The sequence below is a fragment of the Pongo pygmaeus genome, chromosome 5 (assembly GCF_028885625.2).
Source record: "Pongo pygmaeus isolate AG05252 chromosome 5, NHGRI_mPonPyg2-v2.0_pri, whole genome shotgun sequence".
NCBI lineage: Eukaryota > Metazoa > Chordata > Mammalia > Primates > Hominidae > Pongo > Pongo pygmaeus.
The window spans coordinates 101,079,782-101,099,616 of record NC_072378.2 but is presented as its reverse complement, the minus strand read 5'-3'; the positions used below and the strand labels follow the sequence as shown (position 1 = coordinate 101,099,616).

At 35.6% G+C, this 19,835-nt stretch overlaps 1 protein-coding gene across 3 annotated transcripts in view; it reads right to left on the bottom strand.

Moving 5' to 3' along the window:
- The window catches only part of GRIK2 (glutamate ionotropic receptor kainate type subunit 2), a 1,201,378-nt gene that overhangs the window by 748,343 nt on the left and 433,200 nt on the right, over positions 1 to 19,835 (bottom strand). The gene's annotated exons all lie outside the window — the stretch shown is intronic.

Sequence of the window (19,835 nt, the reverse complement as noted above, 5' to 3'; positions counted from 1 at the left end):
CATCCCCGTCTCTACTAAAAATACAAAAAATTAGCCGGGCGTGGTGGTGGGTGCCTGTAGTCCCAGCGACTCGGAAGGCTGAGGCAGGAGAATGTTGTGAACCCAGGAGGCGGAGCTTGCAGTGAGCAGAGGTCGCGCCACTGCACTCCAGCCTGGGGCGACAGAGCGAGACTCTGTCTCAAAAGAAAAAAAAAAGAAGAAAACAAAATCTGAATAGACTTGTAACAAAGAGTTGGAATGACAATCAAGTTGGCCTTAACATTACCCTCAGCTTCACGAAACTTTAAATAAACTTCAAATAAACTTCTTTCTCATTATGTGCCCCTGAGGTTCCTTTTCTTAGAAATTTTATTCAGAAAAGTTGTAATTATAAATTCTTTATCTGCCTCTTTGAAGATGTAAATTTTTTTCCAACATCTTGCCAGTTTTACATTTCAGGAATATCTTTCTCAAGGACCTGGGAACCATCTCTCTGAAATGTAATCATCCAATAAAAAAATGTTCCTATCTCCCAGTTTCTAGGAGAGGGTAGAAGTAGGTAGGATATCTTGCTCCAAATTGTGAAGCTACTGTCTGTTATAAAGACAGGAGAAGGTTTACTTTTTCTCTTGGAAAAACCAGTTAGCAAACACTCATGGCCTATAATCTCCCTGACCTTCTCCAGCACTTAAAACATTTCCAGCCCTTTGTCTTGAAGGAACCAGGTATCCAGATGTGTTCTGTGACCTCTGCTGTATGTTGGCACTAGTATCAGAATAAAAACAACTCTTGTCTGTCTGCTCATCTTGTCCGGTACATTTTTTTTCTTTAATAGTTAGTAATAACAATGAAAAAATTCCCACAAAGAAAAGCACAGGACCAGATAGCTTCAATGATAAATTTTATCAAATGTTTAAATAAAAATTAATACCAATCCTTCAAAAATTCTATTAGATAAATAGATGAGGAGCACTTTTATAGGAATATTATGAGGACAGTATGACCCTAATTCCAAGGCCAAAGATATTACAAGAAAAGATAACTAAAGATTAAAATCCCTTAGAAATATAGATACAAAAATTCTCAACAAAATACTGGCAAACCAAATCCAGCAACAAATAAAAATATGATATATTATGACCTAGTTTGAATTATCCCAGGAACAGAAAGTCAGCTCAAAATATGAAAATCAGTCTATGTAGTATACCATGTTAATGGAATAAAAGGGAAAAATTACATGATTATCTCAATAGACACAGAAAAAACATTTGACATAATCTAACAACTTTTCATGACAAGGACACACAACAAAATAAGAATAGAAGAGTGCTCCCACAACCTGTTAAAGAGCATTTATTTAAAAAAAAAAAAAAACCCACAACTAACCTACTAGTGAAAAACTGAAATCTTTCCCCCTAAGTTCAAGGACAAGACAAGGATGCCCAATCTCACCACTTCTATTCAACATTGTACTGAAAGTCCTAGTCGGGAAATTTTACAAGAAAAAGAAATTAAAGGCATCTATATTGGAAAAAATGTGAAATTATTTTTATTTGAAGATGACATGATATTATGTATACAAAACCTATAAAAATACACATATATACACACACACGAACTAATAAACAAGTCCAGCAAATTTGCAGGATACAAAATCAATATACAAAAGGCAATTGAATTTCTATACTCTAGCAATAAACAATCTGAAAATGAAATTAATAAAATAATTCTACCATCAACCAAAAAAGTATAAGCTTTATACACTGACAACTATAAAATATTATTCAAATAAATTTTGAAAGATCTAAATAAATGGAAAGCATTTTGTGTTTATTGATTGAAAGATTGAATATTGTTAAGAAGGCAATATCTTCCAGATTGAGCTACAGATTCAATGCAATCTTTATCAAAATTCTAACTGCATTTTTTGGTAAATAGAGAAGTTAATCTTAAAATTCATACGAAAATGCAAGGGGCCCCAAACAGCTAAAACAATATTAGAAAAGAAGAATGAAGTTGAAAGACTCACATTTCACAATTTAAAAAGCTACTACAAAACCACAATAATAAAGAGAGTGTGGTATTGGCAGGAGAACTGACTTATAGACCAAAGGAATAGTATTGAAAGTCCAGAAATAAGGCCATACAATAAGATCAACTGATTTTGGACAAGGGTACCATTGCCATTCAACAGAGAAAGAGTACTCTTTCAGCAAATGGTGCTGGACAACTAAATATCCACATGCAAAAGAATAAATTAGGGCCTCACACCATATATAAAAATTAATTCAAAATAGAATGAAGACCTAAATATAAAAGCCCCATGTATAAAACTCTCAGAAAAAGTAGATGTATATCTTCATAAGTTTGAATTAGCAAGATTTCCTATGCCTATCAAATCGTGATAGACCTATCAACATTCATTTCCAACACTAATTCATTCAATGTATTCAGACTTCAGAAAATATCTGTAGCTATGCCTATAACACTGGTCCTATTCTCCCGGGAACAGATTCATTTCTGCTGCTATTTCCTGCCCTCAGACTTTACTGTGCATTATTTTGTAGTGATTGCCAATAATTTGATCTGCTCCAATCCATGCATGTCCCTGTCCCTGAACTCTCAACCTCATAGTACCCCATAAAATGCACATTCTAGTCCCACCCTGGCATGACTCTGTTCCAGCCCTCAGTTATTATGAAATATTTCTGACCATAAGTGTTTATTCCATGCATAAAATATTCCAGGCTTAAGTTAAGATTTAGAAGTAAAATGCAAAATAAGCCCAAAAGATATCCTATTTTTCCAAACTATTGTGATTTAAGAAAAAAAAAAAGCAAATTCATTTTTCAGGTGTCTGATTTGGAGATTATACAAGTAAATAAATTTTTTACTAAATATTAGTAGAATTAAGAGCTAAATAATGGAGAAAATAAATATTCACATTTTATTTACATTTTCTTACTTACACATGAACTCTTATTTTTACCTGATTCAACATATTTCCTAAATTGCAAATGTACAGTTTTCATCTTCTTCGATTTATATTGCAGATTGAATAAACTGTACCGAATATTTAGAAACGCAAACATCTTCTCTTGAATGATAAGCTAGTCATGAGGGGAGGAATAGGCATTCTCATTCTCAGGAATAACCATATATATTTAGAATGCAAAGATTTCTTTTAAAAATCTGAGACCAGAGAACCTATTGTAGATATTCAATACTGATTTAGAGAGTCCAGCTAGGCTGATGTGACCAAACAATAAGTTGAAAGTATTTTTCCTGAAGAAAAATTCATTAGCTAGAATAAAGAGGACATATTTTCACCTTTTTTTGTTTGAATTTAGTTCTAAAAGCTATGTTGAGATTAAAAGCTTGAAATTTATTTTAAGTGAGGTTACTTGGGGAGATTATTTAGTGATTGGTCATGATGAATGTCATTCTCAGTAAGAGTCATAATTATCAAGTGATGCCATACAGTAATTAATGCTCTTGTACATTCTCTGGAACAGCCTGAGGTAGGAAGGCACAGACTCCTATCCCCACATTTAGATGAATGGCACCTACCAACATCCACTTAGAAAATTTACATCTCTCTCCCCGCAAAATTTGACCCAATGCTCTTTGGGTACCTGCCTGCTGTTAGGACAATGGCGGCAAGTTTCTGTTCATGCTCTGCCTAGAGAAGAGAAAATAGTAATCCTTACTCTTCCCTAGGCCAGGCACCCTCGTTTTTCTTTCCTGGGTCAAAAAGTAGCAGGAGAAGCAATTAGTTACAATTTTATTTATATGACTGCAGTCTCTGTGTAGGAATCTCCTCAGATGAAAGAAAAATATATAGCTTTAGTTTCATCTTTGAAAATAAGAACTTAGTCTTTGACAGCTAAAACACCTAGTCATTCATGTTTAACATGAAGAAAATTTTGGGTTTATTAGACATAAACTGAGAGATTAAATGACTTACTAAGGTCAGTACAGATATGGGAAATCTTATAAATTTGAAACTTATGCTTTCCTTATGACTTTATGTCATAAGGTTATAAAATATGTAAAATATTATTAATATTAATTCATACAAAGAAGGCAATGGTATGAGAATCAGACCTAGTAGAAAATAAGAGGAAAAAGCCAAAATATAAGGGATTACAGAGAAATGGTTGACAAACAAAACAATTTCTTTGGAAGACCAAAGGCCAAAATACCATTCTCCTCATGCTGAAACAATTATAATACATCCCTGAGACTGCCAGCTCAGGTTGCTTGATTCTAAAAATGTATCTACTCTCTTCTTATCCATGAATCTATTTCTCTAGGAAAACATACATCAATTAGTCCAGTTGCCTATTTAATAAATACTAGCAAAATATTACCCACTTATAAAGTTAATCCCTAAAGAGTGTACTATCATATAAATATACCAATCAGTAACTGCAACATCTAAATAAGAAAACTTTCCATTATAGACAGAATCAAGTGACAAGAAACATCATTCCATAAGAAGGATTTTTCCCCCAACTACACTTGCAAATTATTCAAAAACTGCAGCTGTTCTCAAACCTGGTTTCACATAACAATCATCTACAAAGCTTTTCAAAGAAGTTTAAATTCAACTCTACACTCAATACTGGATAGATCAGACTAAAGATAAGCAAAGTAAATCCAGGACTTGAATGACAACAGGACCAAAAAAGAAAGAAAGAAAAAAAAAAACTAGACCTAACAGACATATACAGAACACTCCACCCAACAACAGAATACATATTCTACTCAAGTGCACATAGAGTATTTTCCAGATAGACCATATATAAGGCCACAAAACAAGTCTTAGTACATTTTAAAAATATTTAAATTACACAGTGTCTTTTCAGAGCTCAATGGAATGAAGTTAGAAATCAATAACAGAAAGAAAAACAGAAAAATTCACACAAAAATGTGGATTGAAACAACACACTCTTAAACAATGGGTCTAAGAATAAACCCCAAAGAAAATTAGAAAATACATAAAGGCAAATGAAAACAAAGCACAACATACTAAAGCTTATGGGACTCAGCAAAAGGAGTGGAATTTATAGCTGTAAATACCTATATTAAAAAAGAAGACCCCAAGCCTACACCTAAGTTTATATTTTAAAAAAGTAGCAAAAAATGAGCAAGTCAAATCCAAAGTTAGCAGAAGGAAGAAAATAATAAAGAATAGAGCAAAGATAAACAAAAAAGAGAATAGAAAAACAATAGAGAAATATTAATATAACTAAAAGTTGGCTCTTTGAAAATATAAACAGAATTGACAAACCTTAAGTTAGACTGACAAGGAACAGAACAGAGAATACGCAAAATCTAAAATTAAGAAGGAAAGTGGAAACATTACTACCAACCTTACAGAGATAAAAAGAATTATGAATACTATGAAAAATGTATATTAACAAATTAGATAACCTAAAAAGACACATTCTTTGAAACATACAAATTACCTAAACTAACTCAAGGAGAAATAAAAAAATCTCAATAGATTTATAGTAAGTAAGAGACTGAATAAGCAAACAAACACTTTCCAACAGAGAAAAGTTCTGGATTAGATGGCTTCACCAGTGAATTATACTGAACATTTAAAGAATAATTAATGTCAGTCTTTCTCACTCTCTTCCAAAAAGTTGAAGAAAAAGAAAACACCTCCTAATTCATTATATGAGGCTAACATTACTCCAATACCAAAATCAGATAAAGATGTTACAGGAAATAAAATAACAGATTAACATTTCCTATAAGTATGCAGGTAAATCTAAATGAAATATTAGTCAGTCGAATCCACCAGCATATTAAAGGAATTATTCACAAAGACCAAGTGGGATTTATCTCAAAAATGCAAGAGTGGTTCAAAATAAGAGAGTAAATCAATATAATTATATCACATTAAGAGAATGAAGAAAAAAATTACATGATCATCTCATTTGATGCAGAAAGGCATTTGACAAAATTCAACACCATTTTATGATTAAAAACTCTTAGGTAACTAGAAATTTAGGAGAAATTCCTCTAAATAATAAAGTTGTTTTTTTTTTATTTTCCTCCAGCTTTATTTAGGTAACATTAGTAAATAAAAATGGTATATATTTATAGTGTCTAATGTGATGATTTGATAGACATATATAATGTAAAATGATTACATCAAGCCAATTAACAGATCAACACCTTACGTATGTATCAGTTTGTCTGCGGTGAGAACATTTAATCAAATCTTAGCAATGTTTAAATATACAAAGCATTATTATTAACTATAATCACCATGCTGTACACAGATCTCCAAACTTAATTCATTCTAACTGAAACTCTGCAATCTTTGAACATCTCCCTATCCTCCTCCAGTCCCAGTCTCTATTCTTTGCTTCGGTGAGTTCAAATTTTATAAATGGTATTTATGAAAAGCCCACAATTAACATCATATTCAGAGATGAAAGATTGAAAGCATTCTTCCTAAAATCAGAAACATGACAAGAATGTTTCAACACTGCTGTTCAACATTGTACTGTAAGTTTTAAACAGAACTATTAGAAATAGAAATAAAGAAAAAAGAAATAGAAAGCATCCAAACTGGAAAGGAAGAAAGAAAACTATACTTATAAGTGACCTAATTCCAAATATTCAAAACTTCAAATAATCTACAATAAAGCTACTAGAGTAATAATTATGTATTTTGTACAATTAATTTATAAAAAATTCTCTAAAGTTGCAGGATACAAGATCAACACACAAAAATCAGTTGTTTTTAATATACACAATCTACAAACAACCCCCAAAAGAAATTGTGAATAAATACCTTGTAGAATGCGACTAAAATAATTAAATACATAGAAATAAATTTAATCAAGGAAGTAAAAGCCTTTTACACTCAAAATTATAAAACACTGCCAAAAGTACTTAAAGATCTTGAAAAGTGGAAGACATCTTGTACTCATGGAAGAAAATTTGACATTGTTAAGATGTCAATACTACCCAGAGCAATTTATAGATTTAACACAATGCCTATCAAAATTGCCACAGATTTTTCATGCAAAAATGGAAATGCTAATCTTTAAACTGATATAAAATTGCAAGGGTTCCTGAAAAATCAAAACAATATTGAAAAAGAAGAATAAATTTAAAGAATTCACACTTCCTGACTTTGAAACTTACTAAAAAGCTACAATAATCAAGAGAAACTGATACTGGTTTAAGGACAGATATACACACCTGTGGAATTAAAGAGAGAGGTCAGAAATAAACTCTCTTATATACAGTCAATTGATTTTCTTTTTTCTGACTTTTATTTTAAATTCAGGGGTACATTTGCAGGTTTGTTACATAGGTAAATGTGTTTTATGGGAGTTTGTTGTACACATTCTTTCATTACTCATATTAAACCTGGTACCCATTAGTTACTTTTCCTAATCCTCTCCTTCTTTCCACCCTCCACCCTGCAATAGGCCTGAGTGTGTTTTGTTCCCCTCTATGTGTCCATGTGTTCTCATCATTTAGCTCCCACTTATAACTGAGAACATGCAGTATTTGATTGTCTGTTCCTGCATTAGTTTCCTAAGGAAAATGGCCTCCAGCTCCATCCATGTCCCTGCAAAGGACATAATCTTATTTTTTTGTTGTTTTTTTTTACGATTGCCTACTATGTACTCCATGGTGTATATGAATCACATTTTCCTTATGCAGTCTATCATTGATGGGCATTTAGGTTAATTCCATATCTTTGCTATTGTGAATAGTGCTGCAATGGACGTAAGTGTGCATGCGTCTTTATAACAGAATGATTTATATTCCTTTGGGTATATATGCAGTAATGAGGTTGCAGGATCAAATGGTATTTCTGCCTCTAGGTCTTTGAGGAATCCCCATGACGTCTTCCACAATGGTTGAAATAATTTACATTCCCACCAACAGTGTATAAGTGTTCCTTGTTCTCTACAACCTTGCCAGCATCTTTTATTTTTTTGACTTTTTAATAATAGCCATTCTGACTGGTGCCAAGATGGTATCTCATTGTGGTTTTGATTTGCATTTCTCTAATGACAGGGATGTTGGGCTTTTTTTCATATGTTTGTTGGCTGTGCAAATGTCTTCTTCTGAGAAGTGCCTGTTCATGTCCTTTTGTCACCTTTTAATGGGTTTTTTTTTCTCGTAAATTTAAGTTTCTTATAGATACTGGATATTAGACCTTTGTCAGAGGCTTACTTTGGAAAAATGTTTTATTTTGTAGGTTGTCTGCTTATTCTGTTGACAGTTTCTTTTGCTGTGTAGAAGGTCTTTAGTTTAATTAGATCCCATTTGTCAATTTTTGCTTTTGTTCCAACTGCTTTTCGAGTCTTCATCATGAAATCATTGCCTGTGCCTATGCCCTGAATGATATTGCCTAAGTTATTTTCCAGAGTTCTTATAGTTTTGAGTTTTACATTTAAGTCCTTAATTTATCTTGAGCTAATTTTTGTACATAGTGTAAGGAAAATGTCCAGTTTCAATTTTCTGCATATGGCTAGGTAGTTACCTCAGGACCATCAACACACATAGGCTCAAAATAAAGGTATGGAGAGAATTCTATCGAGCAAATGGAAAACAGAAAAAAGCAGGGATCACAATCCCAGTTTCTGACAAAACAGACTTTAAACAAAGACCAAAAAATAAAAGAAGGGCATTACATAATGGTAAAGGGTTCAATTCAACAAGAAAATCTAAATATCTTAAATATATATGAACCTAGTACAGGAGCACACAGACTCATAAGCAAGTTCTTAGAGACCTGCAAAGAAACATAGACTCCCACACAATAATGGTAGGAAACTTTAACACCCCACTGACAACACTAGACAGATCACCGAGACAGAAAATTACCAAAGATATTCAGGACCTGAACTCAGCCCTAGATCAAATGGACCTGATAGAGATCTACAGATCCTTTCACCCAAAACCAACAGACTATACATTTTTCTCATCAACACATAGCACATACTCTAAAATCAATCACATAATCAGAAGTAAAACACTCCTTAGCAAATACAAAAAAACTGAAATCATAACAGTCTCTTGATCCATAGTACAATGAAATTAGGACTCAAGACTAAAATTTACTCAAATCCACACAACTACATGGAAATTGAACACCCTGCTCCTGAGTGACTTTTGAGTAAATAATGAAATTAAGGCAAAAATCATCTACATATTTATAGTCAACTGATTTTTGACAAATGTACCAAGAACACACAATGAGGAAGGGGTAATATCTTCAAAAAACTGTGTTGGGATAACTGGACATACACATACAGACAGATAAAAGTGAACCCTATCTCATATCTCATATCACAAAAAATCAACTCGGCTGGGTGTGGTGGCTCATGCCTGCAATTCTAGCACTTTGGGAGGCCAAGGAGGGTGGATTGCCTGAGCTCAGGAGTTCAAGACCAGCCTGGGAAACATGGTGAAACCTGTGTCTACTAAAATACAAAAGAAATTAGCTGAGCCTGGAGTTGCGTGCCTGTAGTCCCAGCTACTCCAGAGGCTGAGGCAGGAGAATTGCTTGAACCCGGGAGGCAGAGGTTGCAGTGAGCCGAGATCGTACCACTGCACTCCAGCCTGAGTGACACAGCGAGACTCCATCTCTAAAAGAAAAAAAAAACAACTCAAAATAGATTAAAGACTTAAACATAAGATTGGAAACTATAAAACTAACAGAAGAGAACATGGGGGAAAGGTTCTTGACATTGCTCTGGGCGACGATTTTTTGAATATAACCTTAATAGCCCAGACAACAAAAGCAAAAACAGACAAATGGCATTGCATCAAAACTAAAATATTTTTGCACAGCACAGCTAATTTTAAAAAAGCAACAAAGTTAAGAGAAAACCTACAATTTTCTCCTATGGAAGAATATATTTGCAAACCATCTGATAAAGGATTAATATCTAAAACATATAAGGAACTCAAACAACTAAATAGCAAAAAACGCAATACGCATTTGAAAAATGAACTAAAAAATACTAAACATCACCAAGCAGCAGGGAAATGCAAATCAAAACCACTATGAAATATTATCTTGGGGGGAGGAGCCAACATGGCCGAATAGGAACAGCTCCGGTCTACAGCTCCCAGCGCGAGCCACGCAGAGACGGGTGATTTCTGCATTTCCATCTGAGGTACCGTGTTCATCTCACTAGGGAGTGCCAGACAGTGGGTGCAGGTCAGTGGGTGAGCGCACCGTGCGCCTGCCGAAGCAGGGGCGAGGCATTGCCTCACTCGGGAAGCGCAAGGGGTCAGGGAGTTCCCTTTCCAGGGGTGACAGACGGCACCTGGAAAATCGGGCCACTCCCACCCGAATACTGTGATTTTCCGACGGGCTTAGGAAACGGTGCCCCAGGAGAGTATAGCCCGCACCTGGCTCAGAGGGTCCTACGCCCACGGAGTCTCGCTGATTGCTAGCACAGCAGTCTGAGATCAAACAGCAAGTCGGCAGCGGGGCTGGGGGAGGTGCGCCCGCCATTGCCCAGGCTCGCTTAGGTAAACAAAGCAGCCTGGAAGCTTGAACTGGGTGGAGCCCACCACAGCTCAAGGAGGCCTGCCTGCCTCTGTAGGCTCCACCTCTGGGGGCAGGGCACAGACAAAAAGACAGCAGTAACCTCTGCAGACTTAAATGTCCCTGTCTGACAGCTTTGAGGAGAGCAGTGGTTCTCCCAGCATGCAGCTGGAGATCTGAGAATGGGCTGACTGCCTCCTCAAGTGGGTCCCTGACCCCTGACCCCCGAGCAGCCTAACTAGGAGGCACCCCCCAGCAGGGGCAGATTGACACCTCACACGGCCGGCCAGGTACTCCAACAGACCTGCAGCTGAGGGTCCTGTCTGTTAGAAGGAAAACTAACAGAAAGGACATCCACACCAAAAACCCATCTGTACATCACCATCATCAAAGACCAAAAGTAGATAAAACCACAAAGATGGGGGAAAAACAGAGCAGAAAAACTGGAAACTCTAAAAAGCAGAGTACCTCTCCTCCTCCAAAGGAACGCAGTTCCTCACCAGCAACGCAACAAAGCTGGACGGAGAATGACTTTGATGAGCTGAGAGAAGAAGGCTTCAGATGATCAAATTACTCCGAGCTACGGGAGGATATTCAAACCAAAGGCAAAGAAGTTGAAAACTTTGAAAAAAATTTGGAAGAATGTATAACCAGAATAACCAATACAGAGAAGTGCTTAAAGGAGCTGATGGAACTGAAAACCAAGGCTCGAGAACTAGGTGAAGAATGCAGAAGCCTCAGAAGCTGATGCGATCAAATGGAAGAAAGGGTATCAGCCCTGGAAGATGAAATGAATGAAATGAAGCAAGAAGGGAAGTTTAGAGAAAAAAGAATAAAAAGAAATGAGCAAAGCCTCCAAGAAATGTGGGACTATGTGAAAAGACCAAATCTACGTCTGATTGGTGTACCTGAAAGTGACGGGGAGAATGGAAACAAGTTGGAAAACACTCTGCAGGATATTATCCAGGAGAACTTCCCCAATCTAGCAAGGCAGGCCAACATTCAGATTCAGGAAATACAGAGAACGCCACAAAGATACTCCTCGAGAAGAGCAACTCCAAGACACATAATTGTCAGATTCACCAAAGTTGAAATGAAGGAAAAAATGTTAAGGGCAGCCAGAGAGAAAGGTCAGGTTACCATCAAAGGGAAGCCCATCAGACTAACAGCGGATCTCTCGGCAGAAACCCTACAAGCCAGAAGAGAGTGGGGGCCAATATTCAACATTCTTAAAGAAAAGAATTTTCAACCCAGAATTTCATATCCTGCCAAACTAAGCTTCATAAGTGAAGGAGAAATAAAATACTTTACAGACAAGCAAATGCTGAGAGATTTTGTCACCACCAGGCCTCCCCTAAAAGAGCTCCTGAAGGGAGCGCTAAACATGGAAAGGCACAACCGATACCAGCCACTGCAAAATCATACCGAAATGTAAAGACCATCGAGACTAGGAAGAGACTGCATCAACTAACGAGCAAAATAACCAGCTAACATCATAATGACAGGATCAAATTCACACATAACAATATTAACTTTAAATGTAAATGGACTAAATGCTCCAATTAAAAGACACAGACTGGCAAATTGGATAAAGACTGAGGACCCATCAGTGTGCTGTATTCAGGAAACCCATCTCACGTGCAGAGACACACATAGCCTCAAAATAAAAGGATGGAGGAAGATCTACCAAGCAAATGGAAAACAAAAAAAGGCAGGGGTTGCAATCCTAGTCTCTGATAAAACGGACTTTAAACCAACAAAGATCAAAAGAGACAAAGAAGGCCATTACATAATGGTAAAGGGATTAATTCAACAAGAAGAGCTAACTATCCTAAATATATATGCACCCAATACAGGAGCACCCAGATTCATAAAGCAAGTCCTGAGTGACCTACAAAGAGACTTAGACTCCCACACATTAATAATGGGAGACTTTAACACCCCACTGTCAACACTAGACAGATCAACGAGACAGAAAGTCAACAAGGACACCCAGGAACTGAACTCAGCTCTGCACCAAGTGGACCTAATAGACATCTACAGAACTCTCCACCCCAAATCAACAGAATATACATTTTTTTCAGCACCACACCACACCTATTCCAAAATTGACCATATACTTGGAAGTAAAGCTCTCCTCAATAAATGTAAAAGAACAGAAATTATAACAAACTATCTCTCAGATCACAGTGCAATCAAGCTAGAACTCAGGATTAAGAATCTCACTCAACACCGCTCAACTACATGGAAACTGAACAACCTGCTCCTGAATGACTACTGGGTACATAACGAAATGAAGGCAGAAATAAAGATGTTCTTTGAAACCAACGAGAACCAAGACACAACATACCAGAACCTCTGGGATGCATTCAAAGCAGTGTGTAGAGGGAAATTTATAGCACTAAATGCCCACAAGAGAAAGCAGGAAAGGTCCAAAATTGACACCCTAACATCACAATTAAAAGAACTAGAAAAGCAAGAGCAAACACATTCAAAAGCTAGCAGAAGGCAAGAAATAACTAAAATCAGAGCAGAACTGAAGGAAATAGAGACACAAAAAACCCTTCAAAAAATAAATGAATCCAGGAGCTGGTTTTTTGAAAGGATCAACAAAATTGATAGACCGCTAGCAAGATTAATAAAGAAAAAAAGAGAGAAGAATCAAAGAGATGCAATAAAAAATGATAAAGGGGATATCACCACCGATCCCACAGAAATACAAACTACCATCAGAGAATATTACAAACACCTCTACGCAAATAAACTAGAAAATCTACAAGAAATGGATAAATTCCTCAACACATACACCCTCCCAAGACTAAACCAGGAAGAAGTTGAATCTCTGAATAGACCAATAACAGGAGCTGAAATTGTGGCAATAATCAATAGCTTACCAACCAAAAAAAGTCCAGGACCAGATGGGTTCACAGCCGAATTCTACCAGAGGTACAAGGAGGAACTGGTACCATTCCTTCTGAAACTATTCCAATCAATAGAAAAAGAGGGAATCCTCCCTAACTCATTTTATGAGGCCAGCATCATCCTGATACCAAAGCCTGGCAGAGACACAACAAAAAAAGAGAATTTTAGACCAATATCCTTGATGAACATTGATGCAAAAATCCTCAATAAAATTCTGGCAAACAGAATCCAACAGCACATCAAAAAGCTTATCCACCATGATCAAGTGGGCTTCATCCCTGGGATGCAAGGCTGGTTCAATATACGCAAATCAATAAATGTAATCCAGCATATAAACAGAACCAAAGACAAAAACCACATGATTATCTCAATAGATGCAGAAAAGGCCTTTGACAAAATTCAACAACCCTTCATGCTAAAAACTCTGAAGAAATTAGGTATTGATGGGATGTATCTCAAAAATAATAAGAGCTATCTATGACAAACCCACAGCCAATATCATACTGAATGGGCAAAAACTGGAAGCATTCCCTTTGAAAACTGGCACAAGACAGGGATGCCCTCTCTCACCACTTCTATTCAACATAGTGTTGGAAGTTCTGGCCAGGGCAATTAGGCAGGAGAAGGAAATCAAGGGTATTCAATTAGGAAAAGAGGAAGTCAAATTGTCCCTGTTTGCAGATGACATGATTGTATATCTAGAAAACCCCATTGTCTCAGCCCAAAATCTCCTTAAGCTGATAAGCAACTTCAGCAAAGTCTCAGGATACAAAATCAATGTACAAAAATCACAAGCATTCTTATACATCAATAACAGACAAACAGAGAGCCAAATCATGAGTGAACTCCCATTCACAATTGCTTCAAAGAGAATAAAATACCTAGGAATCCAACTTACAAGGGATGTGAAGGACCTCTTCAAGGAGAACTACAAACCACTGCTCAAGGAAATAAAAGAGGATACAAACAAATGGAAGAACATTCCATGCTCATGGGTAGGAAGAATCAATATCGTGAAAATGGCCATACTGCCCAAGGTAATTTACAGATTCAATGCCATCCCCATCAAGTTACCAATGACTTTCTTCACAGAATTGGAAAAAACTACTTTAAAGTTCATATGGAACCAAAAAAGAGCCCGCATCGCCAAGTCAATCCTAAGCCAAAAGAACAAAGCTGGAGGCATCACACTACCTGACTTCAAACTATACTACAAGGCTACAGTAACCAAAACAGCATGGTACTGGTACCAAAACAGAGATATAGATCAATGGAACAGAACAGAGCCGTCAGAAATAATGCCACATATCTACAACTATCTGATCTTTGACAAACCTGACAAAAACAAGAAATGGGGAAAGGATTCCCTATTTAATAAATGGTGCTGGGAAAACTGGCTAGCCATATGTAGAAAGCTGAAACTGGATCCCTTCCTTACACCTTATACAAAAATCAATTCAAGATGGATTAAAGACTTAAATGTTAGACCTAAAACCATAAAAACCCTAGAAGAAAACCTAGGCATTACCATTCAGGACATAGGCATGGGCAAGGACTTCATGTCTAAAACACCAAAAGCAATGGCAACAAAAGCCAAAATTGACAAATGGGATCTAATTAAACTAAAGAGCTTCTGCACAGCAAAGGAAACTACCATCAGAGTGAACAGGCAACCTACAAAATGGGAGAAAATTTTCGCAACCTACTCATCTGACAAAGGGCTAATATCCAGAATCTACAATGAACTCCAACAAATTTACAAGAAAAAAACAAACAACCACATCAAAAAGTGGGCGAAGGACATGAACAGACACTTCTCAAAAGAAGACATTTATGCAGCCAAAAAACACATGAAAAAATGCTCACCATCACTGGCCATCAGAGAAATGCAAATCAAAACCACAATGAGATACCATCTCACACCAGTTAGAATGGCGATCATTAAAAAGTCAGGAAACAACAGGTGCTGGAGAGGATGTGGAGAAATAGGAACACTTTTACACTGTTGGTGGGACTGTAAACTAGTTCAACCCTTGTGGACGTCAGTGTGGCGATTCCTCAGGGATCTAGAACTAGAAATTCCATTTGACCCAGCCATCCCATTACTGGGTATATACCCAAAGGACTATAAATCATGCTGCTATAAAGACACATGCACACGTATGTTTATTGCAGCATTATTCACAATAGCAAAGACTTGGAACCAACCCAAATGTCCAACAATGATAGACTGGATTAAGAAAATGTGGCACATATACACCATGGAATACTATGCAGCCATAAAAAATGATGAGTTCATGTCCTTTGTAGGGACATGGATGAAATTGGAAATCATCATTCTCAGTAAACTATCGCAAGAACAAAAAACCAAACACCGCATATTCTCACTCATAGGTGGGAATTGAACAATGAGAACACATGGACACAGGAAGGGGAACATCACACTTTGGGGACTGTTGTGGGGTGGGGGGAGGGGGGAGGGATAGCATTGGGAGATATACCTAATGCTAGATGACGAGTTGGTGGGTGCAGCGCACCAGCATGGCACATGTATACATATGTAACTTACTTGCACGTTGCGCACATGTACCATAGAGTCTAAAGTATAATAATAATAATAAAGGAAAAAAAAAAGAAATATTATCTTATACCTATTTAAATGGCTACTATCAAAAAAGACAAATGTGTTGCTGAGGATGTTAAGAAAAGGGATACTTTGTGCATCACTGGTGGAAATGTAAATTGGTATAACCATTATGGAAAATAGTGTGAAGTTTTCCTAAAAAATTAAAAATAGAGCTGCCATATAAAATAGCAATTTCACTCTTTTTGGATATATATATATACACACACACACATATATGTATCCCTAAGAATTGAAAGCAGAGAGTTCAACAAAATTTTTTATAGCTATGTTCGTAGCAGCACACTTCACAACAGCAAAAAGGTAAAAACAACAGAAATATCCATCAACAGATGAATGGATAAAGAAAATGTGGTATATGTGTATACAATAAAATATTTAGCCATGAAAAGAAATAAAATGTTTGATATGTGCTACAACATGGATGGACCTTGAAAATATTATGCTGGGTGAAATAAGCCAAACACAGAAGGACAAATAGCATATGTAAAAATATACAGAAGTACAAATATGAGGTTCTTTGAATAGGCAAATTTGTAGAGACAGGAAGTAGAACAGAAGTTACCAGAGGATGGGGAGAGGAATGCTATGGTTTATTGGGTACAGAGCTTTTGTTCAGGTTGATGAAAACATGTTGGGTAGCAATAGTGGTGATAGCTATACTACAAGGTGAATGCATTTAGTGCCATTAAAACATACACTTAAGAATGGTTAAAATTATAAATATTGTGTATATTTTGCCACAATAAAAAGTATTGAGGCCAAACCAAAGACTTTACAAAAAGGAAAATTATAGACAATATCTATTATGAACCAAGTTGTGAAAATCTTCAATAAAATATTAGTAAATTGAATACAATGAAGTATAAAGGAATTTTATACCATGACCAATTCCAGATTTATGCTAAGTATGCATGGCTGGTTCAAGATCTGAAAATTAATTAATGTAATCCACCATATCAACAGGGTAAAGAAGAAAAATTACATGATTATATCAATTGATGTAGTAAAAGCATTTGACAAAATCTACTACCCATACATGATAAAAATTTTCAGCAAACGACGAATTGAGGAAAATTTCCTCCACTTAATAAAAGATATCTACAAAACAACCTAATAAAAACATCATAATTGTGAGAAACTAGATGCTTTGTTTTCCAAGATTGGGAAAAAGTGAACATGTTCCCTTTTACCTCTCTTATTTGATACTATACTGGACATAGTAGATAGTGCTTCAAGATAAGAGAAAGAAATAAAACACACAAATTGGGAAGAAATAAATAAAACTACCTTTTTCATAGATTACATGACTGTTTGTGTATTAATAGAAACTCCCAAAAAATCAACAAAAAATCCCAGAATTAATAAGTAATTTTAGCAAGAGCACAGGATACAAGGCAAATATCCAAAGTTAATGGTTTTTCTTTATATAACAATGAATTGGAGTTTGAAATTTTTAAAAAATCATTTACATTAGCATCAAAAGTTAAATACTTAAGTATTAACAAAATATGTTTATAATCTATATGCAGAAAACTACAAAACTCTGACAAATGAAATCAGAGAAAATCTAAATAAATAGAGATATATTCTGTGTTTATGAATGAAAGTACTCAGTATTGTTAAGATGTTCATTCTTTCTAACTTAGTCTATAATCTAAGTCAAAATCTAGTCAACATACAAGCAAGATATTTCATGGACATTGCTAAAGTGATTATAAAGTTCATATGAAAAGGCAAAAAAAGTGCATAATGGCCAATACAATACTGAAGAAGAATAAAGTTGGAGGATTGACAACACCTTCTTCAAAATTTACTATACTGCTACAATGATCAAGACAACATAGCATTGGCAAAAGAATAGACACATAGAACAATGGAACAGAATAAAGAGTTCAGAAACAAACCCACACAAACATAGTCAACTAATCTTTAACAAAAGGAGCAAAGGAAACTCAATGGAGAAAGAGCTGTTTTTTCAACAAATGATGCTGAAACAATTAGACATCCATCTAAAAAGAATCTAGACACAGACTTTATTACACTTTTCACATAAGTTAACTCAATGTAAAATTAAAACTATAAAACTTCTACAGAAAACAAGGGAGAAATCTAGGTGGCCTTGGGCTTGATAAGTTTCTAGATGCAACACCAAAAGAAAAATGCATGAAAGAAAAAATCGATAAGTTGGAATTTACTAAAATTAAAAGCTTCAGCTCTGCAAAAGACACTTTTCAGAGAATGAAAAGACAAGACAAAGATTAAGCAAAAATATATGTAAACATATCTGATAAATGTATTCTGTTCAAAATATACAAAACACAAAACTCTACAATAAGAAAACAAAAAACAAAAATGGGACAAATATCCAAAAAAACACCTCACAAAAGAAGGTATGTAAATGAAAAAATAAGTATATAAAAAGTTGTTCAACATCATTTGTCATTAAAAAATGCAAATTAAAACAATGAGATACCACTATACATATCTTAGAATAGCTGAAATGCAAAAAACTGACAATACCAAATTCTAGCAAAGACATGGAGCAACAGAAACTTTCATTTATTGCTTGTGTGAATGCAAACTGATACAAACACTTTAGAAGACAGTTTAGCTATTTCTTACAAAGTTAAACATAGTCTTATACAATCCAACAATCATGCTCATAGTTATTTACACATTGAGTTGAAAGATTATGTCCACAAAATATTTGTGCACGAACACTGAAATCATCTCTATTCGTAATTACTAAAAACTAGAAGCAACAAAGATGCTCTTAAATAGGTGAAAAAATTGTGGTACCATCATACAGTGGAATACTATTCAGCAATAAAAAGAAATGAACGATCAATCATGAAATGATATGGAGAAATCTTGAGTGCACATTGCTAAGTGAAGGAAGTCAATATGAAAAGGCTACATATTGTATGATTCCAATTATATGACATTCTGGAAAATGCAAAATTATAGAGACAGTAAAAAGATCAGTGGTTACTATGGGAGTAGGAAAAGGGCAGAAGAAATAAGTGAAGCACACAGGTGAAATGATTCTGTATGATACTGTAATGATAGATATATGGCATTATGCATGTATCTATAGAACTTTATCACAGAAAGAATGAAACTTAGTATATGCAAATTTTTAAAAAATTATATTTTTCCCAAATATAGATTCTAGGTTATTGACAAGAATTTTAAAGTTTCATGCTTTCAGAGGCTTACTAATTATTCTCAATGATATGCAAATTAAACATGATTGAGGAGTATTCCTTATAAGAACTCAAATTCGGGGGCAGTGGTAGGCAGAATGGTTCATCAAAGATATCCCCATCCTAATCCCTGGAACATAGGAATATGTTACATTGTATGGCAAAAGGGATTTAGATGTAAGTAGGTAACAGGCTGTAATATGGAGAAATTATCCTGGATTATTGAGTGAATTCAATCTAATGTCATGGAAGGGCCAAGGTGCCAAGGAGTGTAGGCAGCCTTAAGGAGGTAAGGGAGGCTCCCTACTGACATTCAGTAAGGAAAGAGGGACCTCAGTCTTACAATTGCACAGACCTGAATTCTGGCAATAACCTGAATTAGCATGAAAGCAGGTTCTCCCCTACAGCCTCCAGATAATAGTGGAGGGCCACCAACACCTTGATTTCAGCTTGAAGACACCCATTGTAGAGGACCAAGCTGACTCCATCCAGACTTCTGACTTATAGAACTGTGGGATAATAAATTTGTGTT